The sequence below is a fragment of the Cyprinus carpio genome, chromosome B11 (genome assembly GCF_018340385.1).
Source record: "Cyprinus carpio isolate SPL01 chromosome B11, ASM1834038v1, whole genome shotgun sequence".
Taxonomy (NCBI): Eukaryota; Metazoa; Chordata; class Actinopteri; order Cypriniformes; family Cyprinidae; genus Cyprinus; species Cyprinus carpio.
The window spans coordinates 8,116,820-8,142,391 of NC_056607.1; the positions used below are offsets into that span (position 1 = coordinate 8,116,820).

The following is a 25,572-nucleotide window of genomic DNA, read 5'->3' on the forward strand; positions in this document are numbered from 1 at the left end:
GATTCTTTAAAAAATATACATTTACTTGTCAAACAAAACTACAAATTATTAAGAATCGTATCTTATTCTTGTTCTTTAGCACACTTAAGTATATTTTCTCAAAAATGAACCACGTGTAGTAACTTTTTTTTTCTTGTGTATTGATTACTATTTGTATAACTACAGTTCTACTACAAATATCATGGTTAAACTACGGTTAGTGTAGCAAAACCATGGTTAATAGTTATTTTTCGCAAGGGTACTGTCAGATTTTTACATGTTTAAGTAAAAATAAGTTATAAAAAGTGAAAGTATGAGCAACTTCATTTAAAAAATTACAATTTCTCTGGAACTGGGAAAACTGGAAGGAGAAACTACTGATTTGCAATTCAAAGAAATATAACACAGGCAATGCATTCTGGGAAATGACATGTTCTTCCACCCTGTTCCACAAATACTCAGTTATTGAGTATGAATCTAATCATCCACCCCCATCCATCCCTCCATCCATCTCTTTAAAAAATTACCGCAATATAAAATTAATCCTAACAACCAACTTAAAATTTTAGTATTATTAAGATACTATTGCAGTTTTACTTAATATTTTGAATTCATCTTTATTTGATATTTTCCAATTTGATTTTAATTTCAGTTAAAGTTTTATTGATTTTGTTGTGTGTTTTTGTCAATTTTATTACTCTTTGAATTAAATTTTATATCAATTTTTTATATATACTTTATATACAATTTTATATAGAATATATATATACACACACACACACACACATGCACACACACACACACACACACACACGTACATATATATATATATGAAATGAGAAGATTCCCTTGGCAACAAGCATAACTGCATCTTTCTTTCTTTCTTTCTTTCTTTCTTTCTTTCTTTCTTTCTTTCTTTCTTTCTTTCTTTCTTTCTTTCTTTCTTTCCTATAATATCCATGCACCATAAACCTTTGAATTGGACTTCAAAAGTCTACTGCAATTCATTTTATTTTGCTGTATTAAGACAAAAGAACACTATGAAAACAAGCCTTAATATATTATGCAGCATTGCTTCTTAAGTTATCTATAGATATTTTAAATTATAATCAGGGTAATAAATAAATAAATCAGTGCATAAGCATGAGATTCTTTTCAAACTGTTGCTCTAAAATATGTGAAAATTTTGAAAAGAGGTGTTTTTTAGTGTTGTGGGTTTTATAGCCTCTTGTGGGAACCCTGATAATGAATCACTTTATCATTTGCTAACAGAGTTCATAACGCAATGATTGTGCAACAAACAACAAACATTTGCATAGACTATGCCTTGGAACACAGTATTATTTTTTTTGCCAACTGTAGCTTTAAAATGCCTGAAAAAGTAACGTGCGTTTCCATTTTCCTCCCCAATGCCCTTCTTTCCTCAATGTGAGCAGCAGGCTAATCATTCTCTCTGCGTTCGTCTCACACACACTCTCGCTGAGGGCGGTTTGTGGCAGACGAGCGGTCAGCACCTTTAAAACACACCGGTGCTGATATGATTCATCTCTCTCCCGAGGGTTTCACAGAGCAGTGCCTCGCTTTTCCATGATCACGGAGGCGGGTTCCGCCTGCTTACTGATGTTCATCTCCACCAATACGAGCGCGAGGCCTTCTCCAGACGCTGCGATTAAGAACGAAGCGTCTCTCTCTCGCACGAGAGTCTGACTTACGCTGCAATCAAAGCCGGAGTAGAGGAGGGAGATTATGAGGAAGATGTGATCAAAGCACGCAGGGAGCTCTCAGCGGCAGACTTGGTAAAAGCCGATTTACCTGTTTATTTGTTTACCCTGATCCCTGCTGTAGATTTTATGTGCTCCGGAGCCGAAATCTGCTGCAGGAGGATAATGGGGTTCGTGCAGCTGCCGGCCAGGATGGGTGGATACGTGCATGGCTTTCACAGAGTTGAGAAGGGAAGAGATGTAGACGAGAACCGAAGCTTAGTGGAGATAACGGAACCCACAGTGGGTTTGCAACACGCCGCTCAAGGCATTACACCACAGAAGTGCGCTTTGCAGAGAGGATATTGTGCACAAATTCAGGCCTGAAAATGTTGTAGGCATTGAGATGCTTAAACTGCAACCTAAAAACCTCAAAAATACAGAAAATATTCCAGCAGCAAGAGGAAGATAAAACAAAACCACATGTTCGGTCAGATTCAACTGTTTTACATCAGCAATATGGTGTACTTCCACATATTTGAGAAAAAAAAAGGCCAAGCAAATTGATTTTATCCATCTAAAAGTGCTTGTTTCTGTTTCAGAGTTTGTAGTCAAATCTCATTCTGAATCATCACAGACATCACAGTTGGAACCGTTTCACCGTTTGTAGTATTTCTCTCAGCGAGTGTCATGCCCAGTTATGGTGGACACCCAAATACACTATAATTTTACAAATAATACAGTTTTTGTGTCACAGAATGTAGTTTTAAGAGTTTTTAGCTAGGAATGTAGTTGTTCAGACTTCAAATATTTGGTTTGTTCATAAAGATAATGTCTATATGGAAATTTGCTTCAATGTTTTTGGAGATGTGAGCAGCCGTTCAGCATTCATGAACCCACTGAGAGCAGCCTTACCTCGGCCAGATCTTCTGGAATTTGCCACCGGCTCTGATATAATTTCTTTTGTTTTGGGTAAATGGCAATCTTTGGTCTCATTAATCAATTATTTATTCCAGGGCAAATAGTTTTGGCTGAGAGCAAAGTCTCTTCATATTTTATACAACTTTTATGCTGTATCCGAGCGCTGCCTTTGTACTTTTGACTGAAATGCTTATCAACTTTTAAGATGGCTGTTGTTCTTTATTAAATTTTATTATTTATTAAATTATATTTTTTGTAAATAATAGAAGAATTAAATAATATTATTTGGTAGTACTACATTGTTCTGTCATTAAATGATGAGAAGAGACTGTTTTTATGAATGTGTCAGCAGTAAATACTTTTATATTGAAAGAGACTGAAACAGGGTTGTAAACAAGGAAGTTCATTTTTACTTTTTACTTTTAATGACACCTTGTAAGATGCAGCCAACAAATGCACTGAGCAGCACTGTCACTGTATCGCTCTTAACAAATGAAAGGATAGTACGACAAAGAGCCTATTGCTTTCCTCAGCGGACATTCAAACTAATGTTTTATTGTGAATATAAGATTGAGCTGAGGAATAAATGCTGTATCAGATGCAGGTAATCGCACTCGCTCAGTCCATCTCTCTCTCATAATACTCTACATTAAACAGTGAGCTTTTAATACAATATTACAATATGCTTTCAATGAAGCAACTCAAAATTCCTTCGTTTCTAGTTCTATAGTGACATTTTTGAATTAATATTGTAGGTTTGGTCACTCATACCAATAATTACAGCCACTCCTACGGCCATGCTGATATAGATCGATATCATGCGGATGTTCATGTGATATTTTCTTTGAATTTCAATTCATTTTAATTCCTTGCTAATGTCTTTAATTCCTAATGTCCCTGCAGAATTCAGAATTGAAGAATTTGCCCTGGAACTGGGATAACAGAGGAATACACTATATTGGAATCGAAAAGGAATTCAATAATGCATTTATGCATTTATGCATTCATATGAATTTAATTTATGCATTCATATGAATTTTCTTTGTATTTCAGAAAATGTATTTATTGTTTGTATTTAAATCAAATTTCAAACTGCAGTTCTTCATCTTGTTTGCTACATCAATTCAAATTTAAAGATATTACTGGAATTTCTCAATTCAATTCTCAGTTCAATTCTGAACAATGTTCAACACCTTTTAACTGAAGAATAACCGGTTTATTACACTGAATAGTGTGCGGTAAGAACAGAAATGCAAATAGGTTGACTTTGAACATGGATCAAGCAGTGCTAGTAATACAACCTAATTTCCAAAACCCTCAACACTGCTTTAAACTGTCAACACACACAAATAGTAAGTGAGCGGTCAGCCCAGATCCTCTCAGCATGCACCACGCTGATCTAAATGACATGAAGTGGATAAAATCAGAGACTGTAAATCATGCTTAATGATGCCTGCGGGCGGTAGCCTTAGGGGGAGGCCTAACACACACACACACACACACACACACACACACACACAAATCTCACATGCACACATATAAAGGCAGCAAAAGAGAGAGAAAATGACGTGTTTCATTTTGTCCTCGCCCACATTTAAAACACAAAGAACAGGAAGTGTTGACGGATGAAGCCATCCTCGACCTCCTTTCAACCCCAGCCGATCAAGGCTTTGAATTCAGTCCATCTCAAGTGATATGAAATGCTTTCTTTTGCATAGGTAATATAATCTTTCTGATGGCTTCAACACTTACATTTTATCCGCAGTTCATTAGTAGTTCTAACCAATTACTTCTACTAATTAACGGCCGACGGAGCTTCATGTGTGCATAAATAAAGCACTGCTGTCGTCATCAGTGCCGGCTCCATACTCCCGGCAGTCCAACGGCTTAAATCATTGAAAAGCAAGTGGGCTGAAGGGGAGGAGGATGTGAGACACCACAGAAATGGATAACGAGTGGGTTTTAATATCAATGAGAAGGCCAGACGGAACCTGCTGACTTTTTCCACTTTTTATGTTCTGATTTGTAATGATGAACGTTTAAAATTCTACAGCGAGTTCTGGGCACGCTAATTCTGCTGCTAGTCGAATAGAGGATCTGCTGATTTTCAGATCAGTTTCATTCTAGCCAAAGCAACAAAATGATCTGTCAAGCCAGAAAAACTCAATATAATGTATTTCTCAATGGTGTTGTATGACACAACTAGCAATGGTATTATTAATGGTGCTTATTACTATTACGTGTGCTTATACTTTGGGTTCGTGATCTGAACAAACCCATAAAATGAATAATTTCAGTACATACCTCGTTCTGCAACATTTCTAAGACGTGAGGTTTGCTGTTAAGTGATCAGAATTGTGATTTGGCCTTGGCGACTTGCTTCAATTGAATTGCTATAGGTGTGAATACGCTTTTAGAGGCAACATATGGCCACTAAACCCTGTCCATTTCCACGGACCCCTGCTTTGTGCTAAGTACCACTCTGCCCCACTTTTTCTATTTCAATGTTATTGTACTGTGAACATGACTCTTATTCATTCCTGTATGAATAGAGAGACAGGAAATGGAGCCGTTGACATTTCTGTCTGGGCCAGTCAGAGGGAGGCTGAGTTTCTCCTCCCTGTCAATTTCAATTGCTTTCCTGGTATACTTATTGTATATCTAACTGTAGCAAGAGATTATATGCACTAATTTAAAGCTGCCTCACCAATACTAGCATTGGTGTCTTTTTGAACATGAAATAATCAGCAAAAGCATGCCATGGGTCTTTTCACGTGTTTTGTGCATGGGAAAACATTCTTAAAGAGACAGATAAAAATAAATGATGATTTAAAAACAAAAAGACTCTAAGAAAGTTTCAGGTTTGCTGTGCTTGTTTGTAGGGCTGCACAATTCGACCAAAAATTGTGTGATTTTATATCAGTGTATAAATAAATACTAACAATACTATCATGTTCAAGGCCCAGAAAGGCAGTAAGTACATTGCATCATGGTACTCTCATGAATGGCAGCGGAGACTGACCTGGAAAAGAAGAAATTTTTATTTATTTATTTTTTTGCTTCATACCATTATGGTTGAACCACTGATGTTACATGGACTATTTTAACGATGTCCTTAGTTACTACCTTACTGGGCCTTTAACTTGTCAGTTGCGTTGCTGTCTATTGAGGGTCAGAAAGCTCTTGGATTTCATCAAAAATATCTCAATTTGTGTTCCAAAGATGACTGAAGGTCTTATGGTTTTGGAACCACATGAGGGACTAATTAATGAGAGAATTTTCATTTTTGGGTGAACTATACCTTTAAAACTTCTCTTTTGTTGACAACAGCTGGTTTATATGTATTTCTTATTACAAGTTTGCTGCATGTTGCATTCACAAATCCACATTATACGTGACTCAGACTAGAACCATATATGTTACCCAGGACCACAAAACCAGTCTTAAGTGTCAGTTTTTCAAAATTGAGATTTATACATCATCTGAAAGCTGAATAAATAAGCTGAGGTTATATGTGGCAGAGATACAACTATTTGAAAATCAAAAAAATCTAAATATTGAGAAAATCAACTTTAAAGTTATCCATATTAAGTTTTTAGCAATGCATATTACTAATCAAAAGTTTCAATATATCTACAGTAGAAAATGTACAAAATATCTTCATGGAACATGATCCTTACTTAATATCCTAATGATTTTTGGCATAAAAGAAAAATCAATAATTTTGACCCATACAATGTATTTTTTGGCTATTTCTACAAATATACCCCAGCAACTTATTTTGAGTCATGGGTTGTATTTTTTTGTTTTTTTTTATATTTTAGACTATATATTAAGTATTATTTTTGTGGTTTGGTGTATTAGTGTAGGAAACAAGTCATTTATCACACACACACACACACACACACAAAAATTCCCACTCAGCATCTGTGGTTTCTATTCACTTTCATTGTATGGAAAAGAACAGCTTGGACAGTGCTTTAAATATCTTCTTTTTTGTTCTACAGTACCACAGAAAAAGACATGAGGGTGAGGAAACAATGACACAATATTAATTTTTTGCGAGCAAGAAAGAGAGCAAGAGAGAGAGTCAGAAAGATATGAGTTGGAAGTGCTTTCGTAATAGGCTGCCCAGCTCGTCTCTTATGTGTGTGATTTACTTTGTCCGCAGACACTGTGGCACTAGGTGGTTTACTGATCCACAACACTCTCCGCTTCCTCTTTCCATCTCTCCTTCTCTCTCTCTGGAATGTGGAAGCGAATGTAATCACAAAAATGTGTTTGATTAAATGGAGTGGATGCCCCTGACAGTCAAGTCTGGAGACAGACGGAGGGATGCAGCCTCCACTAGAGCAGGAAGAACGGCAGACTGGGGAAATCACTCGTCTCTTTTTAGAAAGCACCAGATCCTTTCTGTGTTTTCCCCTCGGATCACATCACAACAACCTCTCCCTCCACACCTACCCATCGCTTTCCTTCATACAATCTTCTGCTTGTTCTCAGCATCATCGGAGGAGATCTCGCTAGTAGCAGCAAGTACAGAAAATCACAGGCTGTCGCCAAAGACTCATAAGTGCCGCATCAAACGAGGTCAGCAATTAATTACCTTAAATTAAAAAGCCCCGCAGCGTGGCGATGGAAAAGACCCCTGCGCCAATCAATGGCTCCATCTGAGGGAACTGATTGCGGGATGGGAAGGGCCTCGCAGAGCCCGGGTAGGTGTGAGGAACATGGGACCGGCAGGAGAACGTTGATTCGGAGAGATGGCGGGCGCTGATTAATGAAACATGGCCGCTGCCTACTGAGAGAGAACATTCTGAACTTGTTAACTGAATGTGGACTAGCAAACGCTGAGGGCTATGCCGACACGTTCGCAGGATTATAGGGGGAGTGTTTGCCGTCTTTCGGAGCAGTTTTCACACAACACTCTTAGCATCAAATACTGCCAGCGCTGAATGTACGTTTGTGACATTGAACGGAAGATCCTGCCTTAGGGACATACTTGCGTTCAATCTGATTTTGTTATCACTTACACAGAACACATTTTTCCATGTAAAATAGAGACGCTTGAGGTAACTTTAACTTGAGCATCACCTTTTTTTTTAGAAAGGCTTCAAAAGATGCAACCACAATGGTCAAACATGTCCATTTATGATGTATGTTTACATAGAAAATGCACGAGTGCATTCGGTATAAACAGCCCCTTAGACTGTGTACATATATACGCCAGATTGCCATGAATGTAACCGTGCATATATTTATTCACTTGCCCTCACCCAAAGCAACTTAAAGTGCATTTATTATAAACATTTTATCAGTAAATGTATTCCTAGGGAAATGAACCGAATGGGTTTGGCGCTGCCAGCACCAAATGGTTTTACAATATAAAGTGCAACAATTCAGAAGAACTGTTTTGTATCTTAATATACTTTCAACATCATTACTGGTAAAACTAATACACTACCATTTAAAAGTTTGTTCTAGTACTTAAAAAAAGGACACATTAAACTGGACAAAAGTGACACTAAAATATTTCCAATTCAAATAAATGCTGTTATTTTTTAACTTTATATTAATCAAAGAATCCTGCAAAAAAAAGTGATAATTCAAGTCTTCAATGATCCTTCAGAAGTATAGTTTTTTTTTAATATTAATTTTTTTTATTATTGGTTTTAAATTTTTTATGATAATTACTGTTTAAAAGTCTGAACTTGTCACCATAGGAATATTAAATATTATTATTGTAATATTTCACATTATTACAGTTTACTATTTTTTTTGTCAATTACTGTAGTTTTAATCAGTTTTTAATCACAGTCTTGGTGAGTTGGTGAAACTTAATTATTCCAAACTGACTAAAGACCAGAATCTTTGTTCAGAATATATGGATTATATAAGCTTCTTGAGCATATTAGTGTACTGTTGGCCAGTGTTGACTCGTGGTCAAGCTTGAGGTGATAAAGGTCAGCATGTTGACTGATTGCAGTGATGGGTTAGTCGTACTCACTGGAGGATGCCAAGGTCATGCAGAGTTCACACACACACACACACACACACACACACGACACACACAAGAACTGATGTAAACATAACTCAGTCAGTCTGGAGACCATGTGTCTGTGGGCATTCAGGACGACAGACTGCATTACTGAGAGCACAGACACACACTTATTTAACAGCATGTGTATCTTGAGGTGAACTCCTATCAAACAAATCTCTAGCATCTTCTCAGAATATTCTTAAAACTGTACAGAAACCAAAACTGCTCAGAAAATATATTTCCACACAAGCACATAAAACAATAATGTGCACAAATAAATAAAAAAAATGTGTAATAAATCTCCCACTCTATGGTAATGTGATTAATTTAGCTGCCGCTCGATGTCTGGCATCAATATCATGCTTTGAGGGTTAAACTTTTATGACAGGATGGCAATTATTGAAAATTCTACGGGGTCTTTAAATGTTGCTGCAAATTTTCCTCTGACCTTGGATCAGATGCCAGAGTCCTAATATATTCATTACTGCTCAGTCTTGCATGACATTATTTTCACACTTAAGCAGTTTTACTCCTAATGTTTGCCAGGATAATTTGTGAATGGCATATTATGAGATGTCTGTGTCTTTGAGGATCTTAAGAGAGCTCAGCGTTTTCCAGATATTAATGTTTGTAAGTATTGTACAGTATGTATCGTGTTCGAACACGCTGATCAGTCACTCCACGCGGCTCGATTATGCCACCCATTCTGTCAAAGGTGTCGGCTGCCAGGATTGTTAATTAAATCTCAGTAAAGCCTTGAATCGAGGGTCATTCTAGAAACTTCATTAGGAGTTATGAATATTAATTTTCCAATTTAAAACATCATCCAACAACCCTTTTGACTTTTTAAACATGCACAAGTAAAAAATATACTGCATAATTAATTAAACTATAGATTTAGATTAATTAATGTAATGATGAAGAATTAATTGAAGTCAAAACTCTCCATCATTGCTTGTTGAACGAGGCCTACATGTGTGTTATCAGAAGAGTCTACAGCCGCACAAACGGACACTGGGATGAATTCCAGTCTCATTTAATCACACCCTGTGCTCTCCTTTAAAGGGACAGTTCAGACAAAAATCATAACTCGCTTCACCTTGTGTTGTTGCAGAAATCCATATGCCTTTCTTTCTTACATGAAACACAAAAGGAGATGAACTGCAGACAGTGTTGATATTTCTTGTGAATGCAATTACAATGAATGGGGAAATGCTTTCAAGCTTCAAAATAAGGATCATAGATGCTGACCATACAACTTGTACTCAATATACCAATATAAATGCTGTTATTTATTGATAATTTCCCCCTCCACTGAGTCATTAAGTATTGCAACCGAATCACTGAATCAGTGAGTTGAACTCAATAACTAGATCATTTATGAAGGAATCATTTATACCAGTCTGTAAACCAAAATAACAAATTCTAACTGAAAAGTTCTGAACATGCTAATGAAAAATGGAGTTAATTTAAACTTTTTTTTTAAAAGGATAGTTCGCCCAAAAGTGAAAAAAAAAAATAATCATAATTTACTGTCCCTCAAACTGTTTCAAAAGTTTCTTTCTTCTGATAAACATAAAAGAAGATATTTTAAAAACCAAACAACTGATGGTTCCCAATGATAAAAAAAAAAATAAATGAAATAAAATAAAATAAAATAAAATAAATGATGGCCATCAACTGTTTGGTTACAAATATTCTTCAAAATATCTTCTTTTGTGTTCAACAGCAGATATAAATGTTTGGAACAACATGAGGGTGAGTAAATGATAACAGAATTTTCATTTTTAGGGGAACTATTCTTTTAATGTGAATGACAACTTCCTTCTGTTTCTCATATGGTTTTTAATGCGTTTAGAATTGTGTTTTGAATCATGTGTTTTGAAGGTTTCAATCATTGTCCATTGTAATTGCAGAAACAAGTATGGAAAACAGTTTTCAAAATTTCTCCATCTGTGTGACAAAAAAAAAAAAAAAAAAAAAATCAGGTTTAAAAAGATGTGCGGATGAGTAAATGATGAACGAACATACTCATTACCGCTATTTGAGTCATAAATTCAGCTTTTTCAGAGCAGATGTACTCTGGCAGACACGCACTTCATCCCTAGAGGAGGGACAGTGAGCTGCTGTCTGTTCTGCATGTGTTGCTAAATAACTGAATTCAGTCTTTATCATCAAGAGACATTGAGCCTCACGAGGATGATCTGCCCTTGAGGTTTACCTCTCGCTCTCCTTTCTGATACACACTTACACACACACACACACACACACACACACACACACACACACACACACACACACACACACACACACACACACACACACACACACACACACACAGGAATGCATTACCTTACAGGCTGTGCAACCAAAACTGAATTCATCTGTTCAGTCAGTCAATGAGTTTTGTATGAAGGCACCTCCCAAGGCTTCCAAGGCACCATAATGTCACGTCTAAAGATCTTGAACAAATTCAAGTGAGCTTTAGAAATAACCAAGTAAATATTTAATGACTACAATGGTTTTTTCTTGCTAGAAATGGAATCATGAGTTTAAAAAAACTAGAAAAAAAAAAGACATTTGTAAATTAATTTACTTCCAGCTGCTCTGTCAAATGTGATTTTTTTTTTTAATTCCACTGTACCACACACAGGATTGTGGGATTTTATAGCCGGAAAAAAAATAGATCTATGCCCTTGTCATTTTCTTTAATACATTACAGTAACTCAAAAGTAACTTAAAAAACAAACAAACAAACAAACAAACAAACAACAACAACAACAAAAAAATGTTAATGGACAATAGCAGGCAGAAAACTAGAGATTTTTTACATTGTTGATTAGAAGCAAATTCTTAAAGTCTTGAAAACCACTGACTTGCCATTAAACCAAGGTTTTCATTTTTATTTATTAAATTTTGTATATTCCTTGTGTCAGCTGATTCCATCTGAACCTAAAATATATACTTGAATTTCAAGTATATGTCAGATGTTATATTAATATTTAAATAATTTAACAACACATTTGCATGTTAAAGGTTTTCAAATGGTCACAGTTGTCATATTACATGCAGGTAAACAAGTAAATCTTTTTATGTAGTAAGTGAATTATTTGCACTTTTTATTTAAAATGATTAATTTTAAATGTTTATAATTTAATCACTCATTAGATTTTATCAATGCCCGAACACCCCTCACAAACCCTAGTTTGAGATAAAAAAAAATGATACAGAATTTTATTTTATTTCTTTTTTTGAGTGAACTATCCTTTTAATAATTTAATTGTTTTTTTTTATTTATATATATTTTATTTATGAAATTATACTCTAAATAAGAATCTAAATCTGCCAGCAGGTGGTAGTATATGTCTTTATGAGTCATTCATTCATTTGATTTGTTCAAACTGCTGATTCATTCAGGAATGAAGTAAATGTGAGTCACATGAAAAGCATGAGAGCACCCCACCTCCCCCTTCACTCGTGCCCCCTGGCTTTAAAGGTAATATGTTCTCTGTAAAACTAAGCAAAAACAGATATTATGTTTAAAATATAATACAATATCAACTTCATATTTACTGAACTGTTGTATAAAATAACATTGAAACTCATGATATTCGGGACAAAATCAGCACCCGTGTAATACGGCTCTCCCTGCTTGTGTGGAACCTTCTTATCGCATAATATAAATATCAGACAAAAATTCATACAGGGGCATCAATTATAATCAATTGCACCAATTTCTTGGATTTTAGGGCACAACATAATAAGAGTTGTTACCCTGCATCATATTTGTCAACAGCCAACTGAAATGTAAGATGATGTACAGGCCTGGGGGCGGGGCAAATGCATTAACTGCGTTAAAATATTTTAATTGCATTATTGTTTCATAACAAAGTTAATGCATTAAACTGACAGTCCTAATTTAAATAGTAACTAATTAACCAGTTTAGCAATATTCACTGGAAAAGAGGACAGTTCAAGCTAAATCTCACTACAGCACACCTTGTGGCAATGCTGAGTATGCAACAAATAATTGTGTTTATAATTGACACATTTTGGAGCATAAAAATGTGAAACTAGAATTGAAATACTACTTTTAGGAGTGTGTAACAAAGTTTGTAGGTCGGGAAGAAGGAGGCGGGAACCGGAGAACATTTAAATAAAACTTTAATAATAAAATAAACAAAATAGCACGACAGCCCCTCGTGGACGACTGTCGCACATAAACAGAACCAAAACACTAAATAAAATCAAGGTCTGGTCCTCTCTCATCTTTCACTGTCGTCACTCCTCCTTTTATCCTTTTTAGAGCTCCTCCGTGGGACTCGAGACCGGTGAGTGGCGCAGGTGTGGTGCATTAACATTACGGCCTTTCGCACCGTACCTGAACTAATTGTGGAACTACCCACTTTTTGGTGTGTTCGTACCGCAGGAACTAGGAACGGTTTTAGTTCTAGGATCTCCGTTTGGAGGAGCTAAATTAGCTCCTACTTCAGATCAGGGTCTAAAACAGTTCTATAAGATCAGTGACATATGCTGATTGGCCAAGCACACGCAAAACACTGGCCACTCTGCATTTTTAAAAAGCCATGTATTTACGTTTACATATTTATTTACGAACATGGAAAACAGGGATAATGGCATTTACCTGTTGTCTGCAGTGTTATGTTCTTTTCTCAGCTTCGATGATATGTAACACTGCAAGTTGTCATAAAGAAATTAGTCTCTTAGCCCAACTTTTTGTTCTTGCAATCGCATTAATTGTGCCTTTACATCTCAATATCTATTTTAAAAAGACATCGTTGTTGACGGCTTCAGAGTTCCTGCTGCCGGTGCAAATGCAACCAGGAAAACGGGCCGAGGGAGAAATTGTTTCTGTAGGAAATAATTTTTTTGATAGTTATTTTGTTTTATTTGATAGAACTTGGTAGTGCGAAAGTCCCTATTTACTCCACCATCCTCACTCCACTCCCACGGCTCTCGGCCCTGCCCCTCTTGTCATCCTTCCTTGTCTCTCGGCCCTGCCCCTCTTGTCATAGAGTGTAAGCTGTATACTGAGCATACACTATCGGCATACATTGACCAATCTGATCTATGACTCTCGATACGCAACGCTGTTTCGCTTGATGGTCAATAGTCTTCCTGGACCACACGGATGTATCACTGCTCTCGTCAGAACGTGCTCATCCCTCACATATCATCTGCTCGCTGTGTTTTCTCTTTTTCAATTCTGTCAGATTTCTTCCTCTGCTCTTCCCGTATGGTTCAGTGCATCCTACACGGCGTCTCTCATCCATCATCTCTCGCTTCTCTCCTCTGGCTCCTGTCTCTTTCTCTCTCTCTCTATTTCATATTGACATGTTGCCACTTCCCAGACCCCTCTCGTTTCATCTTGCTCAACTACCCCTCGGACGGGCTGCTCTGCTCAGGCCCACCACCCTCCCAATACACACAAACTTCTGCGAAGTAAATTTCTAGGTAGGTTTTTTTGATGAATAGAAAGTTCAGAAGAACAGCATTTATCTGAAATATAAATATTTTGTAACATTATAAATGCTTTTATCATCACTTTTGATCAATTTAATCACCCCCCCCCCAAAAAAAAATAAAAATAAAAAATAAATTACTTAAATATAATATAAAATAAATTACTTACTCCAAGCTTTTGAACGGTTTAGTATATAATGTTACAAAACTGTTTTAAATACTGATAACAATAATAATAATAATAATAATGATGATAATAATAATAATAATAAATGTTTCTTGAACAGCAAATCAGCATATTAGAATATTTCTGAAGGATCATGTGACACTAAATACTGGAGTAATAATGCTGAAAATTCAGCTTTGGTCACAGGAATAAATTACATTTTAAAATATATTCAAATAAAGAAGTTATTTTAAATGGTAAAAAAAGAAAAAAATTACTGTTTTTGCTGTGTGTTGGATCAAATAAACACAAGCTTGGTGAGCAGAAGTGGCTTCTTTAAAAAACATTAAAAATCTTACTGTTCAAAAACGTTTGACTGGTAGTGTACATCAAAAGCACACACGAACAAAAGCATGCATGAGATTTTGCAGTGAAATGCAGCTTGAAACAGATTTTTTACTGATTTTATACACATTTAGTCATTTAGCAGACGCTTTTGTCCAAAGCGACTTACAAATGAGGACAAGTGCTATAACAAGTCTCAGTTATCTTAAAGGGATACTCCACCCCAAAATTATAATTTTGTCATTAATCACTTACCCCCATGTCGTTCCAAACCCGTAAAAGCTCCGTATGCTGTGTATGCTCTTCTGTGTCATTCGCGCCACAAGGATGTACAGTTTCGACGTGTTTTAAGCTTTGATTTAAAATAAAACAGCGCATCCTTGTGGCGCGGATGACACAGAAGAGCATACACAGCATATGGTGATATGGAGAGACACAGGGGAGACTGTTGACAAAGAATTATAAGAAAAAGTCATTATTTTTGTTTTCTTCATTTACAAAAAGTGTTCCCGTCGCTTCATATAACCCAGATTGCACGTCTGATGGCAGATGGAGTATTCTGACGACAACTTTCATACTTTTTATGGACCTTGACACTGTTATTTACTTGGCAGTCTATGGGAGAGTCACAGGCCTCCCGGTTTTCATCCAAAATATCTTAAATTGTTTTCCGAAGACGAACTGAGCTTTTACGGGTTTGGAACAACATTTGGGGTGAAGTATCCCTTTAACATAATACACGTAGCAAGTTTTTTTTTCTTATATCATAAATAAAGGTTACACATTATTTTGAGTCCACTTTAGACATTCTACTAACCATAAGTAACTTTGTAACTACACGTCAACTACATGTCAACTAATTCTCATTAATTCTCATTAATTTGCAACTCTCAGAGTAGTCTGTTAGGGTAGGTTTAGGGTTAGTGTTAGGGGTAGGTTTAGGGTAAGTATAAGTTGACAATGAGTTGACAAAGAAAGTGTTAGAAGATATTAAGCAGACAGTCTACTTATACTCTACTTGGTTTTTGTTTTGGGTGTGTTTTTGGTGTGTGTATGTTTTGATTAGTGTTTCTCTGTTTGTCCTGTGTATGACCACATGGCTTTGGTCTTTGTTTATGTTGGCCATGTGCTCCTTTTGTCCTGCCCCCTTGTTTCACATTACCACGCCCCCTCGTTTAGTCCTTGTTTGGCACTCATTAATTGATTGTTCTCACCTTGTGTGGTGTGCTTTCCTTCCTATTTATTGTGCTCATTTCCCTCATGTGTTTGCTGGTTCGTTTTGCTATGTGAGTTAGTGTTTGCTTAGCTTGCTAGCTGATCTTTACTAATCGAGATTTTCTTTGTCTGTTAAAGTCTGGTATTTATTAGTTAAGTTTATCTTGTCACGGTTTAAACTGAAACTAGACTTTCTTTTTGTTTGGATCTCAATTTTTGTTTCTCTTGAGTTTGACTTGTTTTTTGAGTTTGACTTGTTTTTTGAGTTTGACTTGTTTTTGTTGAGTTTGAGTTTCTTGATTTAGTCTTTCCAGAGGTTTTTAGTTCTAGAACTTTAGTTTGTATTTGTTTCTTTACCTTTTAATTTACTTTTGGTAAGTCAGTTTTGGTTGTTTCTCTAGCTATCCCTTTTATCTTGTTTCTAGGTCATAGCATTCCTGTCTGACTTTTTGCTCTTGTTTTGAGTTATTATTGTTATTATTATTATTATTGTTATTATTATTATTATTATTATTACTTTTTTTTTATTTTTTTTTTTTTTTTTTTTTTATTGTTTTTTTTGAGTTATGTCTGTTCCTGTCTTGCCTCCTGCTTTCTCCCTGGCCACTGGGTCTTCCTGCCTGGAGGTCTGACGTGTGCGGCTTCACCTCCTTAGCCTAGTGCCCTTGGTTCCTGGTGCTGTGGTCTGGTCTCTAGCACAGCCTCCTCTACAGTCTTGCGTTCGGTTGGCACCCAGGGCCCTCCTCGGCGGTCATCCCCCCATCTGCCTACTTCACTGTTGTACGCCCTATCCTACTGTCTGGACTGTTCAAGCCACTCCCTCCTATCGTGCTTGTCTTATTTGTCAATAAACGTCCCCTGTTCAATCTGCATTTGGGTCCTCTCCCTCAGTAACCCTGACTCTACTAACTGCTAGTTGACATGCAGTAACAAAGTTACTTACAGTTAGTAGAATGTCTAAAGTGGACTATCGAAATAAAGTGTTACCTAAATAAATTATATATATTTACTAAACCCATACAAAACATTAAAACATTCTTTTTATTTTATATCAAGAAACAAATAATATTTTTAGTTTTAGTTATATTTTATATCACACTGATCACATATTTTTAAATAAATCACATATTCTTAAATAAACAAGTGTTTTGTTGTTGTGGAATTAAATGGTATCAAGAACTGAGAAGTTTCACTGCTATTGTGTCGACTACTGAAAATTCAGTTTCGTTACAACATTACTGCAAACATTCACACATATGTACACATGCAATTTCTTTTCCTGCACTAATAAATGCCCAGTGTCTTGCCAGAAAGCACTGGTGCAGAGCAGAGAGTCTGTCTGCGGCTGCAGCGCGCCAACACATGCAGCACTAGCGGGAAGAGCCAGAGGAGCTGACGTACTGTCTGAGAGACGGCCCATCGCACAATTCATTATGGCAGACAAGCGATACACACACACACACACACACGCAGTCTGCAATGGCCACTGCTTACATCTCTACGACCTCCTCTCTCTCTCTCTCTCTCTCTCTCTCTCACACACACACACACACACACACACACACACACACTTACTGTTTGCTGTGTGAAAAGCGGTTGTTTATTTCCTGGAGGAATGGGGCGCTATGTTCGATGAAACCTTCAAAGCTCTCTGTTGTTATTTTGGTGTTTTAATAAAAGGCATGTCCAACAAACAGCTCATTCGGGATTATGGGAAGGCGCTCAAACAAGAGGTGGGCATCAAAGAGAAACTGATATGTGTGTGTGTGTGTGTGTGTGTGTGTGTGTTCACACTGACAGAGCTTCTTTATTCAGTGGATGTGTGATGAAAATAACTGGACAATATCAATATTATTTCATTATGCAGCATGTCAAAACATCTCAAGATGCTTTATTGTGTTCGTCATCATATGTGTTCAATCATCGGCTGCAACTATATATATAAATATATATTTATTGTTCTTATTTTATTACTTACTGTTTACTTGTCTTTTTAAAATAAATTAAATTCTGAGATTGAAATCAAGGTTCCCTGCTCTGTGTGTAAGCTATTGCACAACAAAATTTGCCCCTAGAGTTGTGTGCAATTTTGATCATTTTCCTGAATGAAATTCACACCCTGACATGAATAAATAAAAACAATAGCCTTGTCTGGCTAACAAAATTTTATTTTTTATGATCAGGTTCATCTCAAGTTTTATTATTTAGTTTGAATTGAAAACATAAAAATATTGCAAACCATAATAATTTACCCAACGGTGTCACAGACAATTAATATACTACTTGAGAAGAATTAATTCCTCAGGAGAACTCACTGAAGATCCTATCAATTATAGAAACAATTACAAAAACTATACAATTTTGAGCAAAAAAAACAAACAAAAAAAAACAGGAAGCACAAAATATATATGTATAAAAATACAGAAATCTGTATGCATAATAATATTAAATAATGTGATTTAAGCTCTGAAACTACCTTCGCTTCACAACGACTGTCTGCAGGACATTTCTCGTCTCTATTTTGCGTGAAGTTCAGCATTTCCCAACTTTACATCACTCTCACCATTTGCTCTGCACCACTGTCAATCCCACAATCCCCTGCTGCTCAGCTCCCATAGAGAACGAACTGAAAACGGCTGCTCAGCTCGTCTGACTTTGCACCAATGGACACGTGTGATAAAAACAAAGCAGAAGATGAAGTGTAAAGCAGTCTTTAGACTATCATCACAGTCAAGTACAGTGTGTCGGTATATTGAATATATTCTGTTTGTGTCTGGAGCTGCCAGTAGGTGTGTACATCACAGAGACAGAACAGATCCATCTCTCTCTCAGTCTCTCCTGGCTGAAAGTCAGATAAAACACATGCTGACTCACAATATATATGTGTGTGTGTGTGTGTGCGCACTGGTGTGTGTTGTATTTGTGAGTCCCTCCGCCCAATCAAACGTCTGTTATGGATCAATTAACTTGACTTTCATGTTTGTCAACTCTGATGATTAACTGATATGGATCATTAGCGCTTTAATTGGTCGATAATACCCTTAAGAACAACTGGGGAGAATTTACAAACGAAGGTCCGTTTGGTTTCTGTTCTAGTTGTGTTTAAAATTCACCGCGGTACAGACGGGTCTTCTCGGTTCACTGGCCTACAAAGTCCACTACAACTCGAGCAAGAAACATGAACTCCAGGAGACGAGCGGACACTTTCTCCTCTGTGCTTTCCTTCACTCTGTTTGTTATCAATTTTCTCCTCATTCTATCCTCCTTCGGTTCGGATTCAAAGAGCCCTGGGAGTATTTGCACATGAATGAGAGTGTGGTGTTTAATTACGACCTCAGATGCACTCCCCTTGTGGAAGAGAGGATAGACACATGACACAAAGCAGATCAGCCAAATTACACTTTGACAAAACGGCAGCAGACATGGATTGGTATTCCTCAGACGTCATTGTTAGGATGGGTGAGGGCCCTTTATGTTCTGTTCTTTAGAGTAAGACTGGAGGAGTCTGGGAGCGACGGTACGGCAGATTAGGGAGGAGAAAAGCACAGAAATCCAACAAAATTTACTGAGGTTTATGCTTAAGACAGGAAAAAATTAGTTACCAATGGGATAAGAAAAATAAAAGTGTTTTGCCTTTTGAATTAAATACCCATATTTAACCCATTGGCAGATTATACATTTTCTTTTTTCTTTTTTTTCTTTTTTTAGTTTTAATGATAAACTTTTGTTTTTTTTTTTTTTTTTTTTTGTGTGTGTGTGTGTGTGTGTGTTCACACTGTGTGTGTTTGTTTGTTTGTTTGTTGTGTGATGAAAATAACTGGAAAATATCAATATTATTTCATTATGCAGCAAGATGCTTTATTGTGTTCGTCATCATATGTGTTCAAATCATCGGCTGCAACTATATATATAAATATATATTTATTGTTCTTATTTTATTACTTACTGTTTACTTGTCTTTTTAAAAGAAATTCAATTCTGAGATTGAAATCAAGGTTCCCTGCTCTGTGTGTAAGCTATTGCACAACAAAATTTGCCCCTAGAGTTGTGTGCAATTTTGATCATTTCTTTTTTCTTTTTTTTTCTTTTTTTAGTTTTAATGATAAACTTAAGGATAAACTGGTTTTATTATAATAGTGTTATCATCATTATTTAGTGTTATAATTGTTATGTATATGACAGTCCCAGTCATAGTTATTAATATTCTGCATTGTTGTTTGTCCTGCTCGTGCTGTGTGTTGAAAAGATAATCACCGTAGCACTACAATGAAGCGCTTTACTGCAGCACAACTCAACCAAATGCATCATATACAAGATAAATAATAATATACACAATATATAAAAACCGGCTGGAATGTTTTGAAATCACTTGTACCCTACCCTAAAAAATCCAGTCTTTCACTGTGCCTGTGTCAATTTGAGTCTTGTTAAAGTTTTAAATCTCTGCCGCCAAGATGCTCCTCTGTCGGTCATGAATTATGGAAAGTGAAACTCAAATCTATAAGGGTTGGTTGGATTTATTCATGCATGTTAAAATATTTATTTTATTACAGCATTATCTTAATAGGCTGTACATTAACATTGGGAGAAAACCAGTAGTTCATATAGCAAAAATGGCATGATCATAACACCCCGCAAATATTCGACTGTGAGATTGGTAGTCGAATCAGGCTACTCCTATCGAAGCATCGAATCTTTGACTATTCGGGGTCTCCCCATATATATATATATATATAATTCACCTATTTATTTATTTTTTTATCTGTGCAAACTGTTGTCATTCTGTCTGTGCACGTTTCAGTCACTAAGACAAATTCTTTGTGCATATTAAGCATACTTGCTTATAAATCTTATTTTGATTCTGATTCTGATTTAAAATGGCCGGCTGTTCCTTATAATTAGAATACTGATAACAACTATTTAAACAAATATAAACAAATAGGTAAAAGTCAAAAATGTCTGGATAAATCTGTGTTGGAAGGGTGCTGCTACCCCTAAACCCAATCCCAGCCTTTTATAGACAGTTCAAGCATCTTTAATAGACAGTGTTCACACACAACACACATAGTGTGGTGGAAATGCCAAGATCTGCCAGGCATATGACGCTGTTTATAGACAGTTCGCCATCTTGGTAAATGGAGGTTAACATGTAGCCAGAACGCCTGGCCAATAAACTCACACATCGCACAGCAGAGCAACATATGTATGTACAATTAACAGCACTGAACCAATACCAACAAAAATACACCAAAGCTAGTCTTATCAGTGCTATAAAACAACTGAATATCCTGAGATGAGATATCATGAGTGAATTACCCAAGCTATCGTTTCATAAAGATTCACTACTGAGATACAAGCACTCTTTTAACTTCAAATTAATATGACACAATCATCGCAGTGCTTTCATTGCTTTAATTATATTAGAAGATGAATATGTGTGTGTGTGTGTGTGTGTAAGCGTTTACGGGGTGATGTTGGCTGTGTATCTCCAGTCGTCGCTTGCAGTGTGAACTCACACTGGCTGTGACCCCTGAAGACAGCCTGGAGTCACGCTGGCTTCATTAAGAGCAGGAAAGTACTCGCTGCACTAAACAGCCATGGCAAATTGCAGACTGAAATCAGTGCCATTATGTAAAGGCAGGCTGGGGGCAGAGAGGGGCTGCATGTGTGTCTGTGTGCACATGTGTGTACGTGTGTGTGTGCTAGAGACTCAGTGTGAATGCTTGTGTTTACATGTTTGTTTGTTTGTGTGTGTGTAGAGGACAGTTGCCCGGCAGTTTCTTCCCTGCTGCTCTGCGTCCTGGCGCTGTCACACTGCGATCAAATCATTAACGCTTCATCGTTAAGCTCTTATTTGGATGCACTTTTCTCATATGACCTACATAATGAGAGCACACAAAATCTCTCTAAAAGCAAATCTTTTTTTTAAAGATAAACTACCATTCAAAAGTTTAAAGTCAGTAAGTTTTTTTTTCTCTCTCTTTTTGAATGAAACTAATATTTTTATTTAGCAAGAACACATTTACAATAGGTGTATTTCCATTACAGATTTGTGCAAAGCTTTTGCAATATTTTATAAATGTTGTTCAAAACTTTTGTGAAATGACGGCATTTCCATTAACCGATGTTATGTGTCTAAAACGTTTTTTGTTTTTTTCCTCTCACGATAAGTTTTGGCGACGGATGTTTGTAGGTTAACGTATATCACAGCCACTGCACTAGCAATTATTTTTAATTGAAGGAGACATATGCGTGTATCTTTAGCGAAGCAGCACGGAGAGCTGCTTGTAGGATGCTTGCGTGCTGCGCCGCAGCTGGACTTTTGTGAAATGACGGCATTTCCATTAACATGGGAGCCGTAATGCACTGTAGACGTGAGGCAGGGGTGTCAAACTCTTTTTCACTGAGGGCCACTTCAACATTATGGCTGCTATCAAAGGGCCAGTTGTAACTGTAAGACTGTACAAATGCTACTACTCCTTAACATATTGTCTGTCTCTTTATTTTATTATTACTTATTTAAGTTACAAATATTGCATGCATTTGCATAGATGTAAAAATATATGTAATTGCTCTGTGTTATTTTAACATAAATCCTTTTAATTTATCAGGTTAAGAAATCCAAATTACTATATAAATCAAAATTAATAAGTCATTACAATACATTAAAAACTTTTTTGTTACATTTATGGCACAACAAATAATTGTGAGCTGTTAGGAACGTGTGACAGATATAGCAAGAGCCCAGTCTCATGAAAATGCGTATCAATAGCACGATTTTCTGTTTCTATTTGGCATGCGATTTATACACAGAAATTTACTTTGGCATGCATATAATACACATGTGTTTGGCATGCATATGATACACAATCAATGCTTGCAGTAGAAAAAAAAGAAGTGATGGTACTCAACCCCACTCAAAAATAAATAAATACAAACTAAAGTACTAAAAAAATTATTTTTAATTTTCATAATTCACAATGAATGTATGTAGTGTCACAATAAATAAATAACTTCATTAATTATTGTTTGCAATTCAATTCAAATTTATTTGTATAGCACTTTTCATGATACACTGTTGCGAAGCAGCTTCACAGTAAATGAACATTTCTACATTACATTGACCTGACTGATCCAGATTTACTAAACCACTGACTATGTAATCTAAAACACCTTCAGACAGCATCCAGTATAAAACACTCCTTCTTTTAAGCTTAATATAGCTTGCTGATTGATTGATTGATTGATTGATTGTTTATTGATTGATTTTTTTACTGACATCTGTACGTCAGCCATGTTTTCTCTGCATTAATGCTGTTTTGAACTTACTATTTGAATGCATTCGCTTAATGGATCCTTAGACTGTCCAGGAGTTTACCGCTTGATCTTATTGCAAAAATATGCTTTTTTTCATTGTTATAATGTATTGTTTGCGTTAAAATTTACTGATTTAAATCAGTAATTATTATTTTATTACTCTACGCTAGGGTTACCACCTGGTTATAGATCTGTTGCAGGATAGTAGTGACTGTGCGAAACAGATACATTTACTACTGTTATGCTATGTAAATAAAGATTTACATTCATTGGCATAAATGCGGCAATTTATGTTTCTGCCGGTGCCCACACTCCAGGTTTATTAAACTTAGGATAGAAGATAATTTGTGAGCGCACACATGCAATGTCTGACCGATTTTTTCTCCAACACGATTTTCTTTGAGAGTGAATGAATGGTAATCCACCTGCGAGCGAAGAGATTTTGATGTGCTCTTGCATACAGTAGGCTATATAATGCTCTCTGGACATTTGTCATTAAAAGAACTCCATTTAAACCGCTTCAAACGAACGATTAAAATGAAAAGAAAGTCGTGTCTGAAAGCTGCAATCATTTTTTTTTTTTTACATTTGTTAAATTAAAGGAGAATAACGTGTTTTTCCGTGTGTGCTGCTCGACCATTTCTGTCGGTGGTGCTCGAACACTGATGAGGTCCGCAATTATTCCTTCGAGCCATCCACGTAGTCATCATCAACAGAAAAACCCCATACCACTAATCCTAACCATTGCGTATCATCAAAGTCAATTTCTGCGTATAAATAGAATGCCAAATAGAAAAAGAAATTTGTGGTATTGATACGCACTTTCATAATTTACGATATAAAACAGCATAGTTTTTTATTTTAAGACAATCATATCAAGTTTGGGACGTGTGACGTAAGGGATAAATCCATCCAAGAATTTATGGTTAGGAAAGCCCCTCATTCTTGAGAGTGCTCATGTATGAGGTGTTCCTTGTAGGTTATAGTACATTAAAAATGATCATGTAATTTTCACGTACACCAGGTGAACTGTAAATGCAAAAAAACTGTTTCCATTGCAATTTTTGGGTGTGTTCCTTTTTTCGAATTGCCTGAAAAACCACCTCATTGTAGATGTGAACATTTTTTTGATATACGGGGATTTTTGCAATTTTTCATGACAATTGACCTGGCAATTTTTAATAAAAATGACAATTTTCCTTTAATTTTAATAAAACAACAAAACACAAAGAAAAAAATCACTCACTACTCTTGACTGAAGAACTTTAATAGAGTTGCTTTGCTTTAATAATTATTATTATTATTATTATTATTATTATTATTATTATTAATATTTTTGGTTTTTTATTTTTATATTTGTTCATTCAATTTCTTGAGATGAAATCGTGAATAGTGGTATTTAAAAAAAAAAAAAAAAATCATTATAAGATATTTTTGCCATATCACCCACCCCTAATTTTAACCTATATTAAAATGAAAAACACTTATTTGAAATTTAAATGATATTTCACAGTATTACTGTATTTTTGGTCAAATAAATGCAGCCTTGGGGAACATATTCTTTGAAAAATATTATAAAATCTTATTGACTGTATTGAAATGGTGTAAATGCAATCTGGCTAAAACACATCTGCATATCCGGATACAAAATGTATGTTTTCTGAGCTCCGAGTGTATAAATAAAATTAATTTATCATTTAAATTTGACAGTGACAATGAACAGTGAAGTGACATACTCAGAATTCGTGCTCTGCATTTAACCCATCCAAAGTGCACACACACAGCAGTGAACACACACACACACACACACATACACACACACACACACGGAGCAGTGGGAAGCCATATATGCTGCGGCGCCCTGGGGGCTGTTGGGGGTTCGGTGCCTTGCTCAAGGGCACCTCAGTCGTGGTATTGCCGGCCTGAGACTCGAACCCACAACCTTAGGGTTAGGAGTCAAACTCTCTAACCATTAGGCCACCCCTTCCCCCATTTGTCATTTATAACCAACAAACTTCTTTGTTCTACTTAAAAAGTGTGCGTGTGCTTCTTCAAAATAAATGACACTTGCTATTTTGTTATCTAATGCAATGACACTCAAGATACTTTTATGCACGGCTTAATTCTTAAAATATGTTTTGGGGGCACAGCATATGTGTCTGTGTGCCTACGTAAAGCACAAAAAATCAAAAAGCATCTTATGAGTCATTTGGTATCTGATGTCAGAGCTGAATCACTACAAAATCGTTACACAAGAAAACATGGTTGTTTCTTGAACAGTTGTGTGCTCAAGTAAAGCCTCGTCTGCTCGCTGTACTTACAAATGTGTTTGTACATGTTCTGTGAATGACAGGTCCAGATGCTGGCCAGGCATCCTCTGTCCATGTAAACAGCTCTTGAACCCA

The 25,572-nt window shown here is 36.1% G+C and overlaps 1 protein-coding gene across 6 annotated transcripts in view; it reads right to left on the reverse strand.

The window, feature by feature from the left end:
* The window catches only part of camta1b (calmodulin binding transcription activator 1b), a 272,952-nt gene that overhangs the window by 127,562 nt on the left and 119,818 nt on the right, over window positions 1-25,572 (reverse strand). The gene's annotated exons all lie outside the window — the stretch shown is intronic.